This window comes from Neopsephotus bourkii, unplaced genomic scaffold, assembly GCF_033783945.1.
Source record: "Neopsephotus bourkii isolate Nb327-2 ecotype Australia unplaced genomic scaffold, CSIRO-AGI_Nbou_v1 NB_107, whole genome shotgun sequence".
Taxonomy (NCBI): domain Eukaryota; kingdom Metazoa; phylum Chordata; class Aves; order Psittaciformes; family Psittacidae; genus Neopsephotus; species Neopsephotus bourkii.
Window position 1 is genome coordinate 11,241,373 of NW_026900624.1, and position 24,288 is coordinate 11,265,660.

General features: G+C 45.3%; 1 protein-coding gene across 2 annotated transcripts in view; it reads left to right on the forward strand.

Moving 5' to 3' along the window:
* SLC4A4 (solute carrier family 4 member 4) overlaps positions 1–24,288 on the forward strand; it is a 192,452-nt gene that overhangs the window by 17,942 nt on the left and 150,222 nt on the right. The window contains exon 1 of one of the 2 annotated variants that reach the window (XM_061360454.1): positions 10,786–11,117. The exons of the other annotated variant lie outside the window; for it this stretch is intronic. The gene's annotated coding sequence lies outside the window, so the exon portion shown is untranslated. Of the gene's footprint in view, positions 1–10,785; positions 11,118–24,288 lie in introns of those variants that run through there. 2 annotated transcript variants of the gene reach the window in all.

Here is a 24,288-nt window from a genome sequence, read left to right on the forward strand (position 1 = left end):
CAATGGCCTCAATGTTTATGGACACCAATATGCAAAGAGGCTGTTCTCTTGCTTGCCTTGTTATCTGGCCTTCACCTGGAGCTGGACATAATTCTGCCTTCTCAGCATGGAAAAATTCATTATTGCTTATGCTTCTTGGTAGCCTGAAGGTGCCTGACTGTGTTCTGTGTCCTCATACGTATGCATGCATGCTCCTGTAAGGTGGTGGAGTCCTACGGGAGGAGTATGGGTGAGGGCTTAGAAGTAAATGTAGCTGGCTTGTTGAGGGACCCTGTTTCCAGGAGAAACAGATGAGGGAAGGGATTAAATGAGGTGAGTGGAGTGAAGGGGCAGGCCAGACTAGCTCAGTCAGCCCCAAGATGGGCAGTTTGGACCACAGACAGATAGTTGACACGTATTAGTTACAGTCAGTAGGTGAAGGGCTCAGCTTACACCTAAGGCACATGCAAAGCAAATTGTAGTAGTGGGATATTCCTATGGGGAATTCAAAAAAGAGGACCCCCTGCCCTCTTCTCCAGCATCAGAAAAGTTTAGGTTTTGGCAACGTCACCCCTACTTCTGCACACGCCCTGACCTGGCATTGTGGCTGTTGCTTGGCTTTTACTGGCTTCAATGGGGACGTTCCCACAGTCCCTCGGTCAAGTGAAGCAAAATGTCACAGGAGGGAACTATTTTGATCCCTTTCACTGGGGGGGGGGGGGCAGCGGGGAGGGAAGAAGGGAGCCACAGTAAATGTCATAACAGACCTAGAGTTAAAAAGCATTCCTCCAATCTTGGACAATGTTTGCTGGGCTCTGCCTCTCTTCCTGAGCTGAAGCAGATGTGGAGGGTGAGCTGCTGTGAACTGCTGTTTCTTCTTCTGCTAGAGGAACCTGATGGAGCAGCTGGATCTCTGGATGGACTGGAGGTAGGTGTGGGCAGTCCCTTGTCTGGGACTGGATGCCAAGAGACAGAATCATTCAGGAAGGATGCACTGACTTCTGGTCTGAAATCCTAACGCTTCCTTTGTCTTCTGTGGCAGACTTCACAGAGTTCTTCCTGTTGATACAGGACAAGACCAGTACAAGACTTTGTTCAGGTGTGAGGTCTTTAGCACCAGGTCCTGTTACTGTAATGTAGGAGAGGTTCCTCGACCATCCTGGGAGAGTCCTCTGAAAGCCAACTCTTGGCTTTCTCAGGTGTGCATGAAATCTGTACTTTGTAACATGTCTGAAAGAGTACAAGACGTCCAGTGGAAACCTGTCCATTTTGCCTTGTGTTATTGCTTGCTCAATTAATGCTACATGGATGATTACAGAGTGATTTCATGAAAATTCATTTGTTTTATCCTGTGTACAATCTGTCTAGCCTGTGCTAGCATATTTGAGTTACTTTGTGGATAACATCAGGCTTGTGGTTTGTTGTCAGTGGCAAATGCTCTTGTTGAGCCAACTTTTTGATCTGTAAATCATTAAGATAAAGGGGCATAACATCTCCCTGGAACGCTGTGATAGCATGATAAACTGTGCTCAGTGTTAGGAAAAGAAAGGTGGTGTGTCTGTTTGGATCTCTCTGAAACTGTTAAATGTTTTTCAGCCTTAATCTGCAGCCATAACTACTCAACTCCAACCTGCAATTCTTAATTGGGAGCAGAGCCAGCAAATGCTGCAGAGTAGGAATTGATATTCTGAGAATTGTGCAAAACAAAGCCAGGGAGTGGAGCAGTGAAAGGAGTTGGTTTGTGATAACTGTGTGTACGAGAAACAATGAGGGACGGAGAAAGGCAGGACATGTGTATAATAGGCTCTGTGTTTCTCAGAGAGCCCTAGTTAGGAAGATGTGGAATAAATAAGTCTTTGAGTAATTCCCTTTTCCATACTGGAAAGCCTCCTAAACATGTCATCATCTGCATGCTGAAGATGTGCAATTTGCTAAAGTATGATAGATTATGTTCTAAGTGTGACAATAATAAGGGCATGTCTAAACACACAGCAAATATTTTCCTTCTCCTAGGGAAAATGTTTGCAAGTGAAGGCAGAGTTAAAGTTTTGTCAGCCAAAGTAGTAGACAATGACACCAAAAAGCAGATGCCCCTGGTAAAGCCGATCGCTTGTGGTAAGTAAATGAATAGTTGGGTTTGTGCAGACTTACGGGTGAGAGGACAAATTCAGGGAATCTGTTGATACCTTTGCCAAAGTAATGTAATTTGCTAGTGCAAGAAGGTGACTATGCAAAATGCAGGTCAGTGAGGAGTGAGGTCACATAGGAAGCAGTGGATGGCTTGATCTTGATTCAAGAAAGCCCACTTGGGACTAGCGAATGCTTTTCAGTGGAGTGGGAGAACCAAAGTAGTGGGATACATCACACCACTGGAAAGGTAAAGCTGGAGGAGAGCTCAGGAGATCCGAGCTGGCTGACATAGCTTTTCCCTATGAGACCAAGAGTCACGGGGCAGTGACTACCTGTGGGAGCTGCTGCCCTATGCTCTGTGCCTTTCCCTGTCACCATCTGCAGCTTGTGCCTGTTCCCATACCCCAGCACAGAGGTCTGGGTCTGGCCAGGAAAGCCTGCCTTAGCACAGGGCATGCTTTTCCCCAACGCCCTTGCTGGGAAACAAGAACTTGCTGTGGGAGTGCTTCAGGCTGCTCAAGGCTGTGGCCCAGGTGAGAATGGGAGAAGCAGAACGCTGGCTTACAGCCAACAGCATTTCTTCTTGCCATTCTTTCTCCTTTTATTTTCTTTCCCCACCCCAAAGCATGAGAATGTACTAATTGCATTTTGACCCAGTTTGCAAAATCACTGTAGCATAGACTTTGAATGGAGGAGTGGGAGACTCACTTAAGAATGAAACCCAGCTACAGGCTGGTACGAGTGGGGCAGGAACATCAGCAGAGTGTTAGAAGTAAGCGCTACCAGGCTTGTAGAACAACTGTTATTTATCTTCCATGTTTTGATGAAAAGGAAAAAAGTAATTTGGCTTATTTTATATTTGATCCGTGATACACAAACCTTGTGAGCCTGAGTTCAGGGTGACTGCAGCTGAAGTACTCTAAGCATAGATGCTTGTGTAAAGTGCCTGGATTTTCAGAACTTGGCTGGAGATTTCATGGCAGCCTTTCTTGTGGTTATTTCTGGCACCTCTGGCTGCCAGTTGGAACGCAGGGCGATAGATACGTGTGGAAGTGGGAAGGAATGGGTGTGAGCATTGTGCCGAGGAGGAGCCTTTTAATAGAAACAGGCTTGGTTGAAGATGGGTTTTTGAAATGCACAAAGACTTGGGGAGCAGATGGATGTATGAGATCCAAACCAATTTCCTCATTCTGGCTATTAATACAAGGGGGATGGGAGAGGAAAGTTCTTTGAAGTGATTTCAAACAACAATTAATATCCCTTGGAATCTCCCCAACAGCTCAGTAAGAAGCCTTGATGTGAGAAGGAAGCTGGAATTTAACCCCACAAAACAAGACAGGCAGAAAAGTAGAAAGAACCGACCAAAAGACGTTGTCCTGAGTGATCTCACTGTAATATTTGTTAAGTGCTAATACATTTTGGGGGGAAAAAGGGTTGAACTCACTCTACTTGTAGGGCAGAGGTGGCACCTGGAATAGTTGCCCAGTAGGCTTAGAAATACCACCAGAGTTTGAACATGTAGAGAAATAAGGTATGTTAGTGCCCTGGCCTGCATTTGGCCACCAAAAGCAAGGCTAAAGATGAAGAGAAAGCCATAGCCTGGAGAGTAACTCTTTGCTGCTTCACTAACAGCTTTGTAAGAAAATGCTCCAGTCTCAGAGGAAGACCTGTTAAGTACCTTCAGGATGTCCTCCCTTTTGGGGAGGAAGGATGGGAGCTTTGAGATCTGATCGTTAGTATGGAGGGAAAACACAAGTGAAAAGTTCAGGGCTCTGAGAGATGGACATAATCCTCTTATGTTTGTATTAATGAAACTATATGTAAGGTTCTCCAAAGGAAATATTTTATTCTGGTGTTGTGGAAGCATCAAATGAAAGCTTGCCCTTTGACAGTACTGCTATTATCTTAAAATGCTCCACCAGAACATGCTGTCCCTTCCGATGTGTCAATACTTCGTCATGCCCAGAGTCCTGCAAAGCACACAGAACAGGATGTTGTCTCAAGACAGTCATCTCCTGCTGCTACATAAATGTTGAGGTGAAGCCTGAGTTTATTAGTTTTTAAGGCAGAAGATATTGTTTCTGCACATTTTTACTTCATACAGCGCCTTAATTTCTATTAGTCTTAAGTTGATGTGCCTTGAATTTGTTTTGCTTACTGGAAGCCTGTAGAAGCTGAGGCCAATTGCACACTTCATCTCTCCTGTGCGAGGTGGCCTGGTCCCCTAAGACCTTTTTGCAGGTTAGTGCTTCTGAGGAGCCTCTGAGGGCTGGGGCTACTCCTCATCTGTGATTGCTCAAAATCTCTGAGTGAAAAAGAAAGAAATATTTTATATGTTGGTGTGGTTTTTCTTTTTTGTCCTTTTTGGCCTTGTTTTGGCTGGGACAACACATCGATCCGTTTTCACTTTCATAGACACTTCACTCTTTAGCCTGTCCTAAGCTGCCAAAGACCTTCTGGAGTTACATGTACTCCTGGAGAATTGTCATTTGCTATTAAAAAATCTGTTTCTGTTAGAATTACAAAAATGTAATTTAATCATCATGTCCTCAAACCTTTGTCCATACAGCACAAATTTCTGGTGAAGTATGACCTGCCAATGTTTGTTTTGAAATGTTTTGTTTAGGATACTTTTACACAAAAAAACGGGAGATGTGACAATCCAAAGCAGTGAACGATAATGTTGCTGTTTAATTATTTGGATAGAAAAGCAAACTTTTCTGGTGACCCAGAATCGAGAATGACAACACTTCAAAAGCTAATCAATGGAAACACTGTTGTTCAATGGGAATAAAGAGTCTGTATGATTGCAGTAGGAAAATGGTTAAAGGCAAAGAGCTGTGATGAACAGAAGGAGAAGAACCATTTAGATGAATATCTGTCGTTTAAATTAGCTAAGTAAGGGGAAAACAATGTTCCAAGAACAATAACCTAAAGAGTACAGGAAGTGAATTAATGATTAATTGCCTGAAGCTAAACAATACAGATCTCTGTGGACTTTACCATGTAGTTTCCTGCTGTGAAAGTTTTATAGCTTTTATTTTTTCTCAAATCTCTATCACAAGACATCACCTACGAAGGACACTCAGTGTATCTATGATTGGAATAGGCAGAGAAGTTGGTAATGTATTGATACCTTATCTGTTACTGATGCTGCCTTTAGAATAAGAGAGAGCCACCCTTTTCTTGACCTTATGGTTGTTGAGATGCAAATGTGTTTATCAAAGGCACTTCCTATAAATATTTAGACCACAGAACACTTCATTTCGCTGGAGGCTGTCAGATATAGGGCACCTGTTGAAGGAGACAGCAATATCTGATCTTGGGTGTTACCAGCTGGAAAGCTGTTAGAATTTAATCCCTTAGCTAAGCCTAGGGCTGGCTTGTAAACCATTGCATCAGAAGGAAAGTTGTTACAGAGCTGCCTTACCCTGATGCCTGTCACCATTTGCTTGTTGGAAGGTATCTTCAACCAGAGGATAAGAAGGCTCACTGAGGGGGCTGATTTCTGATTTCTTGCTGATTTCTGACAGTAAGTTGCAAGTTTAGTCTACACGGGTTACATTGGTGGACTTGGCCTTATGCTGAGAGTGGGTGAGATTTCTTCATGTCCTTCTAGTCAGTGATAAAATATTAGAAGCTTTCCTGAGCTGGTGCACAGTGAGAAGGAATTTGACAAAGTCAAATTGTTAATGGTTAATGCTTTGTAAGGATTCGGTGTTCAGAAGAATCCATCTGGACCGCAGTACAAGTGCTATAGAAAAAACTGGAGAACATGCTGGCCCATGCCTCTGAGCTTTCTTTGTATTTTTCTGGCCAAGGATACCAATAGCTGAGGAATGAGGAAGAGGAAGAAACTCATCACAGCCTTGGGAGAAACTGGGAAAAGAATAAATCCTCCTGTATTAAATACTGTTCTTCTCATTAGCAGCCCACCCATATCTATCTTAGAGCATGGAAGTGCTTTCAGTTCTGTAACACGTAGCTATCATTATCCTTGTGCTAAAGGGGGTGACTTGAGCCCTGTGATTTCTCTGTTGCCCTGAGATGTGCAGAAACCTGTGTCCTTTCTGACCTGCTTTCTGCATGGACTCTCTCTGAAGTGGAGAAGAGGGCACGTGTTTGAAAGCACAGACATGCTTCAGTCGGCTGGGCTGCTCTGCTCTTCCTCAGCTCCCTTCTTGTTCTAGAGGGGGTTAGTATTTGTTGTTTCAGTATCCCAACAGTTGTAGGTGGCGGAAGCGTGTGTTGCAGCATCCTATGCTCTGGTGGTTTTGTGGGTGGATAAACAAACACTCTCTCTTTCTTTTAACAAAGCCCTGTGTTTTTGGCTCTTTGACCGCTGCCTGCTTTGGCTTCCCGCCCTCCAGCACCAAGCAGGACACAGCTTCAGGCGCTGAAAATCGGCTTTCTCTGCTGCTTATCCTGCAGGAAGCCCAGCTTGCTTGCTGCCAAGGGGCCATCACCCACTCGCCCCGCTCCGCGGAGTGCTGGAGCTGGGTTAAGCAGGTTGCTGGTTTTGGGGTGCCTGGTGGGGGGGGGACAGGTTTCCAGCAGAGGGCTCCCGAGCAGCACTGCAGCCTCTTCTGTGGCTGCTGCTGCTGTCGCTGTCGTTAGCCTCAGCACCACCAGGTATCCTCGGAGCCTTGGTACCGGGTGCGGGAGGCACAGCAGTTCGAGCATGGAGGACTTGCTCTTTCTGGGAAGGTAAGGGATGTTTTTCCAGGGGAATAGAAAAAAACAGTCCTGGAGAAGAAGGTAAGAAATGGGCAGATGTTGTTCACAGATCTGTGCAAAGCACAAACTGGTGTTGCTTCCCAGATAAGTAGGACATAACACTCATTTTAATCTATTCTGATCTTCAAGTGTTTAACCTTCCAACTTTAACTAGACATCTACTAAAAAGCTGTTGAGGTTAGTATCCTTTACTACCAGAAGTTATCAGGAGTACTGGAAGTATCCCAAACAATTGACTCAGGCTATAATATATCCACAGCTCTCTTTTCCTTTTAATGTGAACAGAGACTGTTGTGGCCTGTATGGCTATCAAAGTGATCAAGGATTGCTCATTACTCTCAAGCAGATGTGATATATTTATTATTAATGATATGCACATCATAAAAAAATAGCCCTAAGTCCCCATCACTGGGTTCTGTCTAATCTCAGCTGAATGTACCTCCTGTTCCTGCCTCCTTCGAGAGATGAAAGTGCCAGCCAGCGTAGGGGAAGCCAGCGGGAATGTGGCAATGTGCTCCTCTGGGCTCTGCATGTGGTTTCAGAGTGAGTGGGCAGACAGCGGGGGCCGATTTAGGACTCCTATGGAGTCTGAAAAGTCAGCTCCCCACAGAATGCAGTTTTCACAGCTGAGGCAGGGCTATTAGAAAACACAGGACCTGCTAATCAAGCTGTAGAAACCAAGAGGTTTACTTCCATTAGGCAAGTCCTCATGCTTGGTGACTTGAACACAGGTAGGGGATACACATATGAGAGCTACAGAATTGTTTTTCAGGTTGCCCTTAGAAATCAGTGCCATTGGACTAATTCAGTTGTCATACTATGGAATGCAAGGCAGGAATTTGTTCTGTCAAGTTAAACAGCTGGAATGAGCTGCACACTTGCATCTCTGTATAACAAAACCCCTGTGAAGGGACCCTCAAGGTCCTTAGGAATAGCCACCATCAAGGATGGAGTCCTGAAAACATGCATGATTGATTTTGTTGATGTCAAGAGGATTAATTGCACGCACAAGTATGTTCAGGGTTGAGCCTGCTTGTGTAAATGATGACTTAATACTGACCATTTGTCAACAAAAGATACAAAAAGCCTCTTGTGCAAACACAACTGTGTGCTCTCTGCACCTAGCTTTTCTATTGAAATACTTTTATCCTCTGAAACTTCCTGACTTAAAATGAATTACTCCTGAATTCATCCAATGCAAATATTGTATTGCTTGGTAGTCTGCGCAAAACCTCGGGAATGCAGGAGCTGCCAGCTTCCATCTAGTTCAGCATGGTCCCTGAGTGACAACGCTGTGGTCAGCACAAGTGACTTCTGAGTAACCTACCAGAAATGCTGTGAGAGAAACTTATGGAATAATGGGGCCACAGGGAAAGCTTAACCCTTCCAGTTCTACTGAGCATGTGTGTTGATGTATCCTCTGATCTTCACCAGCTTAACTTTCTCTGTATCAGGTGCAGCAGCATTGACAATGTGACCTTGTGTGAGCTCATGGGAAATTGTGCGTGGGGTGAGAAGGCAGAAGTGTAATTTCTGGGTAGTAGCAGACATTTGGTTGAAGGTGGATTCTCACCCAGTGCCATTGCTGAAGCAGGTTTTTATTGCCTGGGTTGTGATGGGGGGGCTTTAGTCCTGAGGGACAAGCTTTCCTCTGCTAAATCAAACAGAAGAGCTGTTGGAGGCAAGTGGGTGATTTTTAAGAGGGAATATGCAGGCCAAAGTGCATAAGTGATGCCAAAATTAACATATGCACAGTGTGTTGGACAAGTCGTCTCTAGTTGATGGGTTTGTGTTCTGTCAATCACAGTGACAGGCAGGATTATTAGGTCCTTTCACTTGGGTGTCTCTCTGTGTGCAGAGTGTAGGTATTTTCAAACTTGGCCATGAGAACTGCCTTGGCTCTTGATGTAAGGACTCCTGGAAATGATTTGGGTAGTGTTTTAGATCATGAAATGTCATGATGGTATATTTGAAGACTGACTTAAAATCATGCATCCTAATGTCAAAACATTTTTTAGCCAGAAAATGAAATGCATAGGTTTAAGACGACAGTATTTAAAGTTATGATGAACTGGAAATTGAATTGTTATGGAAGTTATTTACATTTGTTACTCAAATAGCAAACTAAGTGCCAGCTGTTGAGGACCATCTAAGACATGCATTCGCTGAGGGATATAAACACTTTAGGGAATCCAGAAACCCCCATTAGTTGTCAAGTGTTGAGAAGCACCAGCAATCTTCTGAAGTAGCTGATCCATCTTTCCCTCAGGAGCTTCCCAGTTCATTTATAAGTGAAGCTGATCATACAAATTAAAGGGAATATCATTAGGGAGTTAAAACATGAAGAGTGTAGTCCTGGACTCTGAACGCTGGGAGGAGGGAAAGCAGTGTAGTTATTTGGGTTAGGGCTTGAGCATAAACCACTGCTCAATGGTCGTAGTGCTTCTTTTTGTTAACACAGGGGGCTGTCATTTGTCCAAATGAAACGTAGCTCTAAGGGATGAAAATCATGGCTGTGTGGTCAGGCACCCATTGGAAACCCACTTGCTGCTTAAGGACATGTACTTAAGAAATTAGATCTATTAAAGGGAGTAGAGGAGCCCAAGTCCTGATCAATTCATGTGCAGACCACACGGCTGAGGTCTTTTAGGGAGCCATTAAAAAGTGGGTGAGATGACAATGCCTTAAGAACAATGACCAATGTTTAGGGGCTGAGGAAAGAGCAAACGTGCCAGCAGCAGAAGGGACAGGAGGAGTTCAGCAGGGAGATAGCTGTGGTTTCTCATGCTGCTGCTTCTTTGTCTGTACAGTGGATTGTGTATTATTCATAGAATCACAGAATCACAGACTGGCTTAGGTTGGAAAGGACCTTAAATCTCACCCAGTTCCAACCCCCTGCCATGGGCAGAGACACCTTCCAGTAGACCAGGTTGCTCCAAGCTCCGTCCAGCCTGGCCTTGAACACTGCCAGGGACGGGGCAGCCACAGCTTCTCTGGGCAACCTGTGCCAGCGCCTCAGCACACTCACAATAAAAAACTTCTTCTTAATGTCTAATCTAAATTTCCCTTGTCAGCTTAAAGCCATCCCTAATAGTGGCTTTGGGCAGGTGACAAAAGTGGAGCCTGGTAGCTGAGGAGTAGCTGAATAAGCAGTCACTGTGTGGTAACCCTAACCTTGCTGAAGGACTGGAGTTTCTCCTCAAAACTACAATAGTCCCCTTTGTTCCTCTGTGGGTCTATGTCCTTTCTGCCGTGTGTTATTTGCAGAATCCCTGGGCCTGGACAGAAAACTGAACAGGAGCTGGGGTACAGGTGCTGGTCCTCTCCTCCAACACCAGTCTGGGAAGAACTGTTTGAAGGGCAAGTAGTGTAAATGTAAGTTTGCGTGTAAGAGGTAGGGGGAAGCAAGACCGCACGAGGCAGCAAAGATAGGTGAGCCTTGTCGTGCTGGAGCTGAGAAGGAGCATGATGTAAGGTGTTGCTTACGGAATCACAGGCTGGTTTAGGTTGGAAGGACCCTAAAGCTCATCCAGTTCTAAGCCCCTACCACGGGCAGGGACACCTTGAACAACTCTTCGATTTCCTTGCAAAGTTACAACAAACCGGACAAATGCTGTCTTCTGTGTGTTTTTCCTGGATTTTCGCTCTGTAGCGTGTGCTTCCAGCGCGCTGCCAGAGTGGTTTGTGTCCAGCGCTGGAGCGCCCTGCGGTCCGTGCGGGGCTGCAGCCGCTCTCGGGGAAGGAGGCGCTGGGCCTCTCCTGCCTGGAGGGTGGCTCTGGGTAGAGTCGTTGGCGCGGGTGGGGGGAACAGCGCTCGGCTGAGGAGCGCCCGGCACCATTCGGGTCCCGCTGCCCCCGCCGAGCACCTGCCCCGGCGGGGCCCCGCAGACTCCTCCCTCCGCCGGGCTCCCCGCCCCCGGGGCCCCGTGACGCCGAGCGGCGGTCGGGAGGGGACGGGACGGGCCGGGATGGGAGCGGGCGAGGGGACGGCCGAGGTTGCTGGCGGCTTTAAATGCGTGCCGGGCAGGCGCCGGCAGCACAGCCGCTCCGCCCCGCCGCTAGTTCGGCCGCGGGGCCCTTCAGCCGCCGCCACCGCCTCCCCCCGGGCGGGTTAGCGAGACCGGCGGGCAGGCGCCGGTGCGCCTATCGGCAGGTCCAGCCCTGAGCGCGGCGATGCCTCGCTGACGTTCCCCAGGCTCCCATCCCGTGGCTGCCCTGCAGCCCCCGCCCGCCGCCACGCTGGAGGAACGCCGCAGGACCGAGCCCCGGAGGTGAGCAGGGGGGAGCGGGGTCTCCCGGGGTACCTGCCCGGCCGCCTGCAGCCCTGGGGACGGTGGGGGGACACGGGCAGCTTTCGCAGCCAGGCTGGTCTAGCCCTGATCGGTTTTTTGTCCGCAGGGTCTGTCTCAGTCCGCTCTTGGTGCCAGCTTGAAAGACGCTGCACCGCGTTCAGAAACTTCTTGTAGGGTTCCACTTTATCTCAGTAAGTTCTGAGCAGCAGCGGGGTCAGGAATTCCTATTTCCCGTCAAGTTTTTAGTATTCCACCTGATTTATGTCCATATGGGGACAATACGTATTTATTTCCTTAGCCAAGGCAAGCTCATTACTGCTTGCTTTCCCTGTGGTGAGCTTTCTGCCGAGCGCTGCAGCCTGAAGCTGCTGTGCTGGTGAGCAAACATGGAAATGAGAATTTGTTGGGAGCGCATCCTTGTAGTACTTGAGTTCAGGCTCTGGGCTTCAGCGTGCCGAGGTCTCCCGCGGTGCAGGAGAAGGTGCCGGGCATTGTTCTGAGGTGCTTAATCCTTCCGCATTGCTGCTCCTGTAAGTAAACTTGGGTGTAAGTGGCAGTAAGGTTGGGCCCTAGGGCAAATCTGAGTAGTAACAGCTCCATCGAGGAACTGTACTAGAGGCACTAGTTTTCTTCTGCTTCAGGGAGGTTCAGTTTGCTGTGTGGCTGAACGTGACTTTGGGTTAGGCTGCTGGCTACTTAGTGGCTTTATTGTTCTGGTTAGTCCTAAAATGTACATATTTTCCATTAATAAAGGAAAAATAAAAAGGAAGAAACTTGGCTAGCTGGGTTGAACAAAAGGTGCAGAGCTGCATATTATGCGGAAGTAGAATTTGATGCTCAGCAATTGCTGACATGATGTTCTCAGGAGTGTACCTAGGTTTGACTTGGTGGATAATCAAAAGGAAACTGTGCTTTCAGATCAAGGTACAGAGCCCTCCGCTCCCCCCCCCAGCCAAAACCACCCCAACACTTGAGGCTCCCAAACCCAGTAACTGTTTCACAAGACCTAATTTTGTCCTGACAGTGTCCAGTCGTACGCAGAATGGTTAAATGGGATGGTTTGCATCTGTGTTTGCTTGGTCACCTGCTGGCATATGTGTGTGCTGGTTTGTTCAAGTGGCTGGACCTGAAGGAAGAGGTTACTTGAAGCAGCATTTCCAAGATAACAAGGGGCTGGCAACTGCAGAGGAATGACCAGTAGCCTGGGAGGAACTCGCATGATGTGATGCTGCTGTCCAGAGTCGGGAGTGGGATGAGAAGGAGCTGTGGATTGGCTTTTTTCTTTTTTGCAGTTGGTAGAGGAGGAGTGAAGTTGTCTCTGTGTGCCCTGGGCATCTGTAGCAAGTTAACACGCTGTGCCCTGCCAGTCTGCTCTGAGCAGGGTATGGCTTGTAAGTGTGAAGGGTTTGTCCTTTAAACTTCCATGTTAGGATTTTAAATCTTGAAACTTAGTCAGAAAACACTGTCATCTGCTGGTGGTGTGTTGTGGTATTCCTCACAGGAGGTTTGTAAATGGAGGCTCTCAAAATACGTTTTCAGAGTCCTGCTGCAGGTGTAGGGCAGATGGTTCGGTTACCGATGGCTTGTGCTGATAAGACAGAAAGTGCATTTGGAAGAAGAATATCCCTGTGAGAAGGGAAAACATCCGTAACTCCTTTTGTTTCCTGATCTACCTGCTTATCAGAGAGGGCGCCTTGCTCCTGCACACAAGTTCTCCCAGCAGCGGTGGAGAAGTGGGTTGTATTCCCATCAGAAGGATTTTTAACTGCACTGCCACCTTGATACCTGCAATAAGTAACAAGCTGGAAGGTGTTTGGGCAAGGTTGTGAATGAAAATTGCAGTGTGAGAGGGTAAAGAGAAAACCTCTCTTTATTTTTCTGCCTGTAACAGTTTTTTCCAGGTAGCACTTCTTAATTAGAGGTACTGTCCTGCTGGAGAGAAGCACTTGGAAGGCAAGGTGTTGCCTTGATGGAGCAGAGATAAACTGGATGCAATAGGTGCTTCGGGAAGGTGGATGCCTGGAAACACTTTATTCCTGTGGATACAGATAGTGATGCTCCTGCTTCGTTGTTGCCAGAGTGAGCTAAAATCGTTGTCACGCTCCAGCGACCTGCCTTTCACTTATTTTCTGTGTGCATTAAACTTAGAATGTGAACTCTTGCTTGGAGCAAATTCAAAGGGTTCTGATAGCTACTGTCAGGTTTTCTCGTATGAAGTCAATTAGCTGCTTCTGGCTTCAAATCCATTTAGGAGGCTCAAAAGGGAGTGCTCTTAGAAATCCCACTAATAGCAGTTTACAGTTAATATTGATAAAGGAGCATGTCTCTGTGTCATTGTGCTGCTTCTGGTAGAAGGAAAGCTTCTCTTTGTGCTCCCTCTGAATAAACAGAGCTGGAAAGGGGAGGCAGAGCTCTTGTTCTTCACTGTGTTTAAAAATGAAATGAAAATACAGCAATTAACTACCAAGGTTGCAGCTAACTCCTACACCCGTTCGAAGCAACGCTTCTGCCCCCCGCCCTTGAACTTTGAGTTGCTGTAGCATCTTCTTTCCCCTGAGTTTGCTCAGCATTGTGTGTAGTTTGTGGCAGGAACGTTTTTTGCTGTTGGACACTGTTGAAAACCTATCAGCACCTATCCAATCACTGGGTGATAAAACAGCGTGTGGCAGAAGAGAAAAGCTGCAGAAGCTTAAAAGCACTTGGTACCGTGGCCTGCTGAAGTGTTTGCTCTCAGGTAAATCTCTCCCATCATCTCTCTAGATTTTGATGGCTTGATATCAGATAGTGGCTTCAAGGAGTGGCCATAATCTTTCGGGTTAAGGCTTGCATGGGGATGGAGCTCAAAGATAGTCTGTCAAACATACAAGCCGTGAAAATTAGTGAGTGATATTAATTTTGGTGAAAATACCTCCTGTGATATAAAAGTTGCCCCTGGGGCTATCAGCAGAAAGAATTTAGGGGAGTTTTTATGGTTAGAAACAGCAGAAAATTGGAGAAACCTGCATCTCAGTTCTTGCTCTTGATGTTCTGTTGTGTTTGGTTTGGAATTGTGGATTTCTATCTGAATTTCCAGCCATGCAGAGAAAAAGAGCAGGACTCGTAGCGTACAAGTCAGTTGTAATCCATACTCTGAACCCTGCGGAGCACGTCGGAGGGAATGGCAAGTGGTCCTATTTTTAACAGGTTTTCCTACTAGAAAAGTCAGAATATGGTTTGACATAACCAACATCAGAATCCTTTTTAATTGAGGCTGAAATGGATTTTATGCATCTGATTTCCAGGGCCATGTGTGTTGTTAGCAGGGCTGCTGCTGCTGCAACAGTAAAACACGCTGAAGGGGGATTTATTTTTTTAAGTGTGCATGTATTATTTATATATATAAATGTATGTGGAGGGAGAGACTGGATAATCTATGTATTTATTACTCCTAAGGAAATCCTTTAAGGGAAGGGGGTAATCTTCCAAGTCACAGTGTTTCAAATTCTTGCTTTATTATCTAGGTACATTTATTAGGGAACAGGGTCATATTTCTATTGTGCTACTGACTATTATGATCGCTACAAACTCTGTGTTAATCTGACTTGAAATAAGCCTTAATTGTCCTTTCATGAACAGTGATCCATACATTTCACATTACACAGTGAGTCTTGAAAAATCAAACTTGCTGGTGGTGGGAATTGTTTGAAGGAATTCTTATGACTGATGTTTATTAAAATCTCTTTATTTTCTTAATAATGTTAATTATAAAAATGGCTTAATTCAGTGCTAATGTTATAAATGAACATATTTAAAAATTTTCTGAGTTATAAAATGTTGGCTTGATGAGTTATATCAATCTTATACAGTTATATCAATTGTTATATTTTTGTTACCTCCGAAACAAGTTATTCCTGCAAGTTATGGTCTGTAGGAAATATTTTGCCTGGGTTTCAGAGGAGAAAAGCATAGATCCAGCCAGAGACTGTGAAATAAATATAATTTCTTTACAAATTGGAGCAGGTTTATCTGTGCTGCTCCTTTTTAGACAAGTCCTGAGGACTGCTCTTTGGGTTTAATCAGCTGCTATTTCATTGTTAGCTATGGATTCCTGTGCTAGAGATCTTTTCTTTTTTGAGGGTAGTTTGGAAATTGTGGGATTTGATCTGTTGGAGTGTTCTTACTGCTAAATATGGGACGTGGATATTTCCATGATCTGCCTGGTGATGGGAACAGATAATTGTGGGTGGAAAACTGTGCTTAGAACTCTGGGGGCTGTGGTGGGATGGTACCTCTTTTTTTAACCTGTGCAAGGTGCCTGCAGCTGATCTGTGGGATTAATCAACCAGGCTAAAACTGGATGTGCTTGTTCCCCAGTGGAGATTTAATTTTATTTGCCTTCTCAAGTTATCACAGTGAGCTGGTATTATGTAAGAAATCCTGGTGGCTTTGCATGTGCCACGAGCATTTGCCTTTCTTCACTCAAAATTCACTCCTGTAGTTTATTCTGTCTTCTTCTGCTCCTGTTTTCTGAGCAAAACCTGAACCTGGAAGCTTTTTGATTTTGATGAGTATTCAGATGTGTAATCTTAAGTCAGAGACTGGAGTCTTGCATGTCAAGTAATCATCTTTATTAGAATTTTTGTGTCTATTCTGCACAGTAATTGCAGAAACAGGACTTGCCTGTCCTTTTCACTGCTCTGTGCACTTAATGGTAATTTTCACCTCAAGTTAAGTTTTTGCTTAATTTTAATCTCCTCTTGCAGCTTTACTAATCAGAGCCTCTAATTTCAACTCTTAACCTTGAACAGAGGGTTGCAAAAGTGAACTGCTTTTATTGTTCTGTGACTATATAACACTTCAGACGTATTGTCAACCCTCATACGTAAGCATAAAGATCTGTTATCAAGGTTGCTAACTGTGAGAAGATTCTGTGTTTAGAATGAGGTTGGGAAATAGTAGTTCGGTAGGTCACGGAAAAGTAGCATTTGAGTATGTTACACCTGCTTCCTTGCAGTAGAATTGAATGGAAGTGTTTCCTACATGGGATTTGTACATGCACATTTTGCAACATTACTCAGTTGGTAAATTTGATGATTATGAAGTAGGTTTTACCCAAATTCTTGCTGGATGTGAACAGCCTGATATCACTTCCACTTCTGACAGTTGGTGCATTCAGCAGGCAAACAGCACTGCTGAAGACCAGTCACCCTAGTCAACAGAGCAGCCTGTGTATCTTTCTAGGCAGAAACAATAATCACAGTGAAAAAATAGAGGGATACTTTGTTCTCTTCTGTCCCCTGTGGAGCTCTGTTCCAAAGCCGTAATGGCATAACAATAACCCTGGGAGTTATTCCACATCCATTGTTTAACATCTCATGATCTATTAGGCTTGGGCTTGTGAATAGTGACTGAGTTTGAGGAGCATTGTCCCAGGCGAAGTGTGAATGTGGTGTTCTCAGGAAGCACTGCCAGATGCCTTCATAATGCTGATGATGGAGTTTCAGTGCTGTGAGCATCCTTACTGGTGCATAGGGAAAGCTTGGAAATGTGGAGCCATGCCCTTGGAGTGCCACAACACGGTTCACGTCTTTCCTGGCCATACAACAGGCTCCAGTCCTGGTACCTTTCCTACAGTTCATGGGACGTTCATTTCTGTGGGCCTGTTGCCTGAATCCCACGTGCAGTTTGCCACTGGTGACTTCCAGTCTCGAAGCAATTAAATGGGTGGATTGTTAAGGCCATGCTAAAGTGCAGTAGGTTGAGTCCGGTGTGCATAGCTCCACTGGTATGAGCAGGAGGAACAAGGGTGAGATGATAGGGTGAGTGGAGAGAACGTATCGAACAGGGATGGACAGGTGTAGGAACGAAGTCTGGATTGTAACTGTAGGCTGCGTGAGGGGTGGGGCTGGGAATCAATCGGAGACCAGTGCAAAGTCTTCAGTCCATCTTTGATAGGGACTTGAAGGGTGGTGTTAAGAAGAGGTTTATAATACAATATTTATTTAGAAGTTAATGGAATATTTCACAGGAAGGGACCTACAGAGGTCACCAAAGGCCTAGGTTATGTTTCCAGTTGAAGCTCCCCTGTGGTTGTGTCAGTTGACATCACTAATTTATCGCAAAACCATCTTGAATAGACAGATGTTGTTTGCAGAGTGTCAACTTTTGAAGTGCTTCCATTTCAAAGTGAGTTTAAGTCTATGGTGTGTTACTGACATCCACAAAATGTGTTTGGAAAGAAAAGATTATTCTCATGTAAGAGCAAGAAGTGATTCTACAGGAATGTGATAAATTAATTTTTTTCCATAGCTCAGAATAGAATAGTATTTGTGGTTTTCTACCTTCTTATGAACAGTAAGTGATCAGTTTATATATTGAAAAGCCATAGTCTGGTTTTAAGAGAGGCAGTATGTCTCTGAAGTGTATGCCTGCTGTGTTGTACAAGCTTTGAGAATGCCTTCTTTGGCCTTCAGCAAATAGTATATGGTTTAACCGTGCCCAGGGGAGTGGGTTTTGACACTCTGTTGGGGTAAATCAGTCTTCAGTATGATCCTTCATGTCAGACCAAAGTGACTTGGCTAGCTTGGTAATTAAGGTACGTGACTCTCTTGTGTTTTGAACTTGGAAAAGGCTCCCTTGAATGAATGCATTAATCTGGCCAATGCTTAGCGTTGCTCAGTGTAGATAGGTTATGTGACTGTAAAAAGCAGCAGAGTGTCATGGAATGCTTTGGGCTTAAATGGACTTTAAATCCAGTCCAATTCCAACACCCTGCCACAGCAGGGACATCTTCCACTAGACCAGATTGCTCCAAGCCCTGTCCAGTGTGGGCTTGAGTGCTGCCAGGGATGGGGCAGCCACAGCTTCTCTGGGTAACCTGTGCCAGTGTCTCTACCCAGTGCCAAGAGTTGAGACATTGAGACATTGAGCAGAGCTCTCCTTGTCCCTGGCAATGCTGCTGTTGCGGTTCAAGCCCTGTTCTGTGAGTTGGCTTTGGTGTGCGAAGCCCAGTGGCTCAGAGCTTCCTATGGCCCAAGGCCTTGTGGTCTGCCAAAGGAGCATCATGCACTGTGCCTGCTAATGCTGGTGTGTCCAGGGGACCTTCCTAGTGTCCACTGGCAAGAAAGAAAAATTGGGTCTGTTGGGCTTTGTAGTAGACCTTGAATTTTCCACCTTAGCCATGCGCTGAAGAAGGCCTGAGAGCCTGCTAACATTGAAAGAATGTGAGCAAGTCTGGGCTTGAGTGTGGGCTTGGGCCCATGCTTCACTGACAATGTAGGCAAGCCCAGGCACCCCTCCTTGACTACTGTGGGCACTGAACTACAACCACCGTGCTCTGACTACACAGTTTCTCTTATTTGCAGGAGTGGGCATGTAGCTGCAGTTATCATCCTATAGTTCAACCCGGGATGGACGCTCTGAACCTGTGAATAAAACAGTGAAGTGTCAGGAATTGCTACAAAAGAAAAACCTTGAGTTTTCCTAAGTTTGCTTTGTATCATTCATATCTTCCCTTTTCCAGAAATGCGATACATACTTTTTGTTGAAAGGGAATATGCTGCAAAACATCTTTGTGGAAGCCCCAACTGTATCTTACTGTCAGAATCCTCTCCAGACACTGAATAAAGGGAGATCATGTCTCCAGCTTTAAAATAATTACTCAATGATCAAGCTAGAAGAGCCCAGACCAAGTGCAGTTCACTGAACATTAGGTATACAACTTAATTTATTAAAAAGCATTGCAAAAACAGCTTAAGGTCATGGTGCTCAAAATATATCTCCCGGCAAGTAACCAGAATGTCCTCTGAGCCTTCAGAAGTGGAGAAATGTGGGAGTGTGCAGAGATCTCTGTGAACTCTAAAACTTTATGTAATTACTTTTCTACAAATGAAGCTGTCTTTCTTGAACGTGTTTCTTCCTTTTTAATTCTAAACGATGAAAAAGAAACATTTGTGTTAAATATTCCTGGTACATTAATGCCTTGGGTTATGAACAGCTTAGTATTTTCCTGGGGAGGCTGAACTTGTAACTCAGGAAGGATATCTTGTATTCTCCATGAAGACGTCAGTACGCTGCTGCTGGATATGACCCTTAGTTTGAAATTCTCAGTCATGTCTATGAAGTCTTGGACTGTGGTCTCAGCCCAACTTTCCTGGCTCTGTTCCCAGACCAGTTATTCCACTTAGCAATAAAAAAAGAGGCAAGATAATGGGTGCAGATAACTGGTATTTAATGTTGCTGTCAACAATTTTCCTTTTACCTTTAAACAGCTGTGTTGCAATGAGGTGCTGGGCACAAAGCTGTTCTTTGTTAGCAGGTGTCTCCAAGCAAGTAGTGATTATATGAAGGTTTACAAGCTGGGTTCAGTGATAGGTGGTTATAGCCTGTATTTGAGAAAGTGCCTGCAGCTGATGGTTAAGATGTGTGTGACTGGTTCAGAGTCACCCAGGAGTACCTTTTATCACCTTTGCTTAATGTGACCCTTATCACCAAAGGGACAAAGGCAGCTTTGTATCCAAAGACTGTTGAAAATTAGCTGGAGTTGGCCGCTGTTGTACGCTTCTCTGGAATGGAGATGTCTGGTTAAAGATGAGCAGTGAAATCTGCAGGCACCAGCTTACGTAACTACAGTTATATATACCCAGGAATCCTGGCTGAAAGAATTTCTCGTGAGTCGGGGATGAATTAGAACAGCTATGGAGAGGCCGTGTGATGACCAAGCTGGGCAGGTTATGCTCAGTGGATGCTGACTACAAATGTTGCCTTGGGTTGCCCTCTCCATCCCCAGACGTGCTGGCTTGCTTTGTGACCACACCTGACACACCACATGGGTGTGTTATAGAAAGTTGGTTTTCTGAGGTTTCTTCCCAAAGAATGGCTGCCTCCAGACACATGGAGGCAGATGGACGTTAAGAAGAGAATGAAAGCAGACAGTGGGTGATAACATGAGCAAATAAGCCTGATATCTCATTCACTCCTCCCTGGTGGAATGGAGGAGAGAATCGGAGTCCAAGTACCCAGCCAAACCCAGTGTATTCTCCATCCCTTATTCCATACGATTTGCATGATGCTCAGGTCCCTATCCAACACATCCCCATTACCCATCACCCCCCTTCCCATCTTTTGATGTAATACACAGATATAATTTCTATAGTCTGTGGACCACCCCTGTGAAAGGTCTGTAAATTGTCCGTAGATGTCCATTGAGTTGATTTAGTCTGTGACTTTGGGCTCCATCTCTTATAATGGTCATCAGGACAGGAGAGGTGCTGTGTTGAATGGAGTTACTGGGTACCAAAGCCAGCTCAGATTCGTCACTACTGCACCTGCACTGCCTCTTGGAAGTCTTGTCCTCCATTAGTTCAGTTGGTTCCTGCTATAGTAATTCCTGTAACATGCAACTCAAATCATGTGTTACAACAATTTACAGGTTTTTTCCATTACAATGTCCACCCCTCATTCCTTTGAACCAGACCATAGGGCTTAACATTGCAATGAATATCTCCCCTTGCCCCTTCTCCAGTTTGGGCTTACTCACAGACTGCAGTCCCTTAAGGGTGGAGCTTCTCTGTCATGGACTTAGCCATGGCCACATGCTTTGAGATGTCACAGCATGACCAGGTACACCACCATCGCTGTTATCAGACCATTCCCAGCATAGCAGAGTCAGATGATAAGCACTACAATAAGCAGCAAAACTATAAAGCATCCGCTAATGGGCACTAGACTCCAATAGACAGAGGCAAGCAAGCCTCATGGTAAATACACAGGAGCCTAACAATTAATAACTAAACAGCAATAACAGCTATAAACTCGATCTAGCACATTCCAGTTGAATCTCTGGTTATTTGGAACTTTTTGCACCCCATGTTGGGTTCCAAGAAGAACTGTTTGGGTTTAACCCCAGCTGGCAACTAAGCACCACACCACTTCTGGCTCCCTCTTCCCAGTGGGTTGAGGGAGAGAACGGAAGGTGAAAGTGAAAAGTCATGGGCTGAGGTAAAGACAGTTTGATGGGTGAAGCAAAAGCCATGCATGCAAGCAAAGCAAAACAAGGAATTAATTTGCCAGTTCCCATCATCAGGCAGGAGTTCAGCCATCACCAGGATGGCAGGGCTCCATCATGTGTAATGGTGTGGGGGGAAGACACCGTCACTCTGAATGTCCCCCATTTCTACTCCTTCCCCCAGCTTTATATGCTGAGCCATGATGCCATATGGTCTGGAATATCTCTGGGGTCAGTCAGGGTCAGCTGTACTACAGGAGCCTGAGTAACACCAGTAGGCTTCCTTTAGTGAAGGAAGATACATGTGGTCTTAATCTTCTAGGCTGTCTCTATCCAGAAAAATGTTGTTTTTTGAAGTCTATCCCTAGAGCAGATGAGATTTTTCAGCCATTGCCTGAAAAAAATACCTATCCTAAAGTCCGTTTTATCTTGCAGAAATCTGCTTGGTCTTGTAGGCAAGCTCACTGGTCATCACACTACTTTCTAGAGTGCTTTGGAGGATCCAGGATCTCCTGCAGTAGTGGTGCTTATCAGCATAACCATGCTTCTACCACTTCCCCCCCACCCCAAGTTGTTTTTTGTATGGTGATGGGTTACTAGAAAGGAGTTTGTAAGAAGTAGCTGTGAACACTTTCTAGCAAGAAACTACTTTTCAGCTCTTGGGTTATGGTTTTGTTCTCAGACTTGTTTTGGGCTGATATGAGTAAGTCTATTTTGGGCTGCCCTTGACTGGATGTCATCTATGGGACACTCTTGTTAAAACTTGGGAGTTGCCTGCTCAGCGGTTCAGTTACTTGCTCCCGGCTGTGGTTAGAGACAGCAAATCCAGCTTTAGGGCACTTAGAACCAAATTAAGAACATGACTCTCCCATGAAGCAAAATGCCAATCCAGTAGCTAACTCATTTTGCTGGTAAAGTGAGTTTAACATTTCTAAATGGATTGACTTTATGCAGAATCATGCATTGTCTGCTTCTACCACTCTGCTTTTATTCTGCGTCATGTTCCTCCCTGTTTAATTTGGTGTCCTGGCGGTGAAAGAACCCATATCCTCCGTTCACTGACTAATGCAGGAAAAACACCATCATGTGCCCCTGCCTGGTCTGGGCGAAACTCTTATTAATGGCTAATTGATAGTCTGCAGGTCTGAGTTTAAAGATCACGGGCTTGGTCTGCTCTTTAGTGGCACCATGATTCAAAGTCAAGGTAGTAACTGGGTCATCATTATGCGCTGGTCTCATTGCTCTATGAGCTCTGTGCGTGGAAGGGCAAGGGGCATCTGAAGGTAGTGCATTGTTCTGTACAGTAGTGACCTGCGCCCTGTTGTCCACTGCTGGGAAAGTTATGGAGAATCATAGGAAATCTCTGTTTGCTGGCTTTTCAGGTGCCATCAAGAGAGTGAACGTGTGGCTGAGCTTTTTCATGAGGTTAGTAGACATGGCGGTGAGGTTCCCAATGGCCATCAGTGTTCCGACAGCTATTTTCTTTGTCTGATAACATTGGCAAAACCAACAAACCTACCTCTCTGCTACCATGACATGACATTTTGAGTAGAGGCACTGGCACAGGGTGCCCAGAGAAGCTGTGGCTGCCCCATCCCTGGCAGCACTCAAGCCCACACTGGACGGGCTTGGAGCAACCTGATCTAGTGGAAGGTGTCCCTGCCTGTGACAGGGGATTGGAACTGGATGAGCGCTTTAAGGTCCCTTCCAACCTAAACCAGTCTGGGATTCTATGTGGTGTAAGCCTGGACAGCAGTAGCCAGGGATTAAACATTGATGATTTTGCCCCAACAGCCTGATGATAGCCCCAGAAGGCACAAGAGGCTGCTCTCCATGACTGGGATCACAGGTCTGCCATGATCATGCAGGGAGGAATTGTCACTTGCAGTCACACTGCTGCTGAATGTTCTTCATGGGGGTCATCAGTGAGGGACCCGTGTTCCTTTGGGTTCTTGGGCTTGTGCTGGCATTGTTGGTATTTTGCTAAGTACTTGGCAGTCTTGAGAGACAGAACGGCTCCTGGGGTCCGTGGTGCTGTGGGCTGTGACTGCCTTGCTCCTGTTGTTCTGACGAGAGCTTAAATTGGTGGAAGTGATGAAATTCTTAATTTCAGTTAGCTCTCAGATGGCTTTAAAATAACTTGGGTTTGTGTTTCTCACCCCTCTCTCCTCTCTGGAAATGTTGTTCCTTCATCTTCAGTAAACTTGTGTTATGTTTTTGTGGTTGTTTGAGTTTTGTTTGTTTGTTTGGGGGGCAGTGGTTTTATTCCCCCCCCCTTCAAGTGCAGCTAGTGGAGGAAAAAAGGGCATTTACTTAGAAAATTGGCTGTTTGCATTTCTGTCAGCCACATCTGCAATAGTTTGATTGACTATTATTAAACTGGCATTTTATATATGGACTGGGACCGATGCCGGTGACCTTCAGAGGAGGTTTTGTCTCATTTTCCCTGGGAAGCAGTCACTATCAAGTTTTCTGAACAAGAGTTGTCACTCACATGAGGATGAGGGTAGCTTGGAGCACTTTGTTCCCTGAAAGCCTACTGTTATTTCTTGCTTTTCCTGTATTGCCTTTTCTCTGCCTGGATTATGTGTGTGAAATTTGTGTGTGTGTGAAACTTGCTTCTTGTGTCTTTGTTTTACAGCTGTGAGCTCTGATCACACTCTTGATGGGATCTCAAACAGCATCACTTTCCTTCTTACTTTTGAGTAATTCATCTAACTTGTAGAAAATACATAGTTTTACAGGGACTTTCATCTAGTAACCGGGTAAAGTTTGCAGAGATTGATTTGTTCATTTCGTTCTCCTTTCTTTACACCAAGATCTGTACTATTTCAGACTCAAATAAACCCCTTGACATACTCCTGGCTCTCAGTCATGCACTTCCTCCAGGTCTCAGTCTATAGCTGGACGCTGTGATTGCATCAGGATTTTGGTAATACACACACTTCACAAAGTTCCTGTTCATGTAACACCTTTGTGTGCTGCTCAGTTGTGCCACAAGGACTGTGTATGAGGTTGACTGTTGAAGCATATTACTGGAATCATCCATGTTAAAAATATCCTTTATGCTGGATTATGTTTGTGAAACCAGCATATCATGAAATTGCTTATCACTTCAGTACACCCAGAACTAGATCAGAAGCGCTGTGACTGCACTCCGTGAAG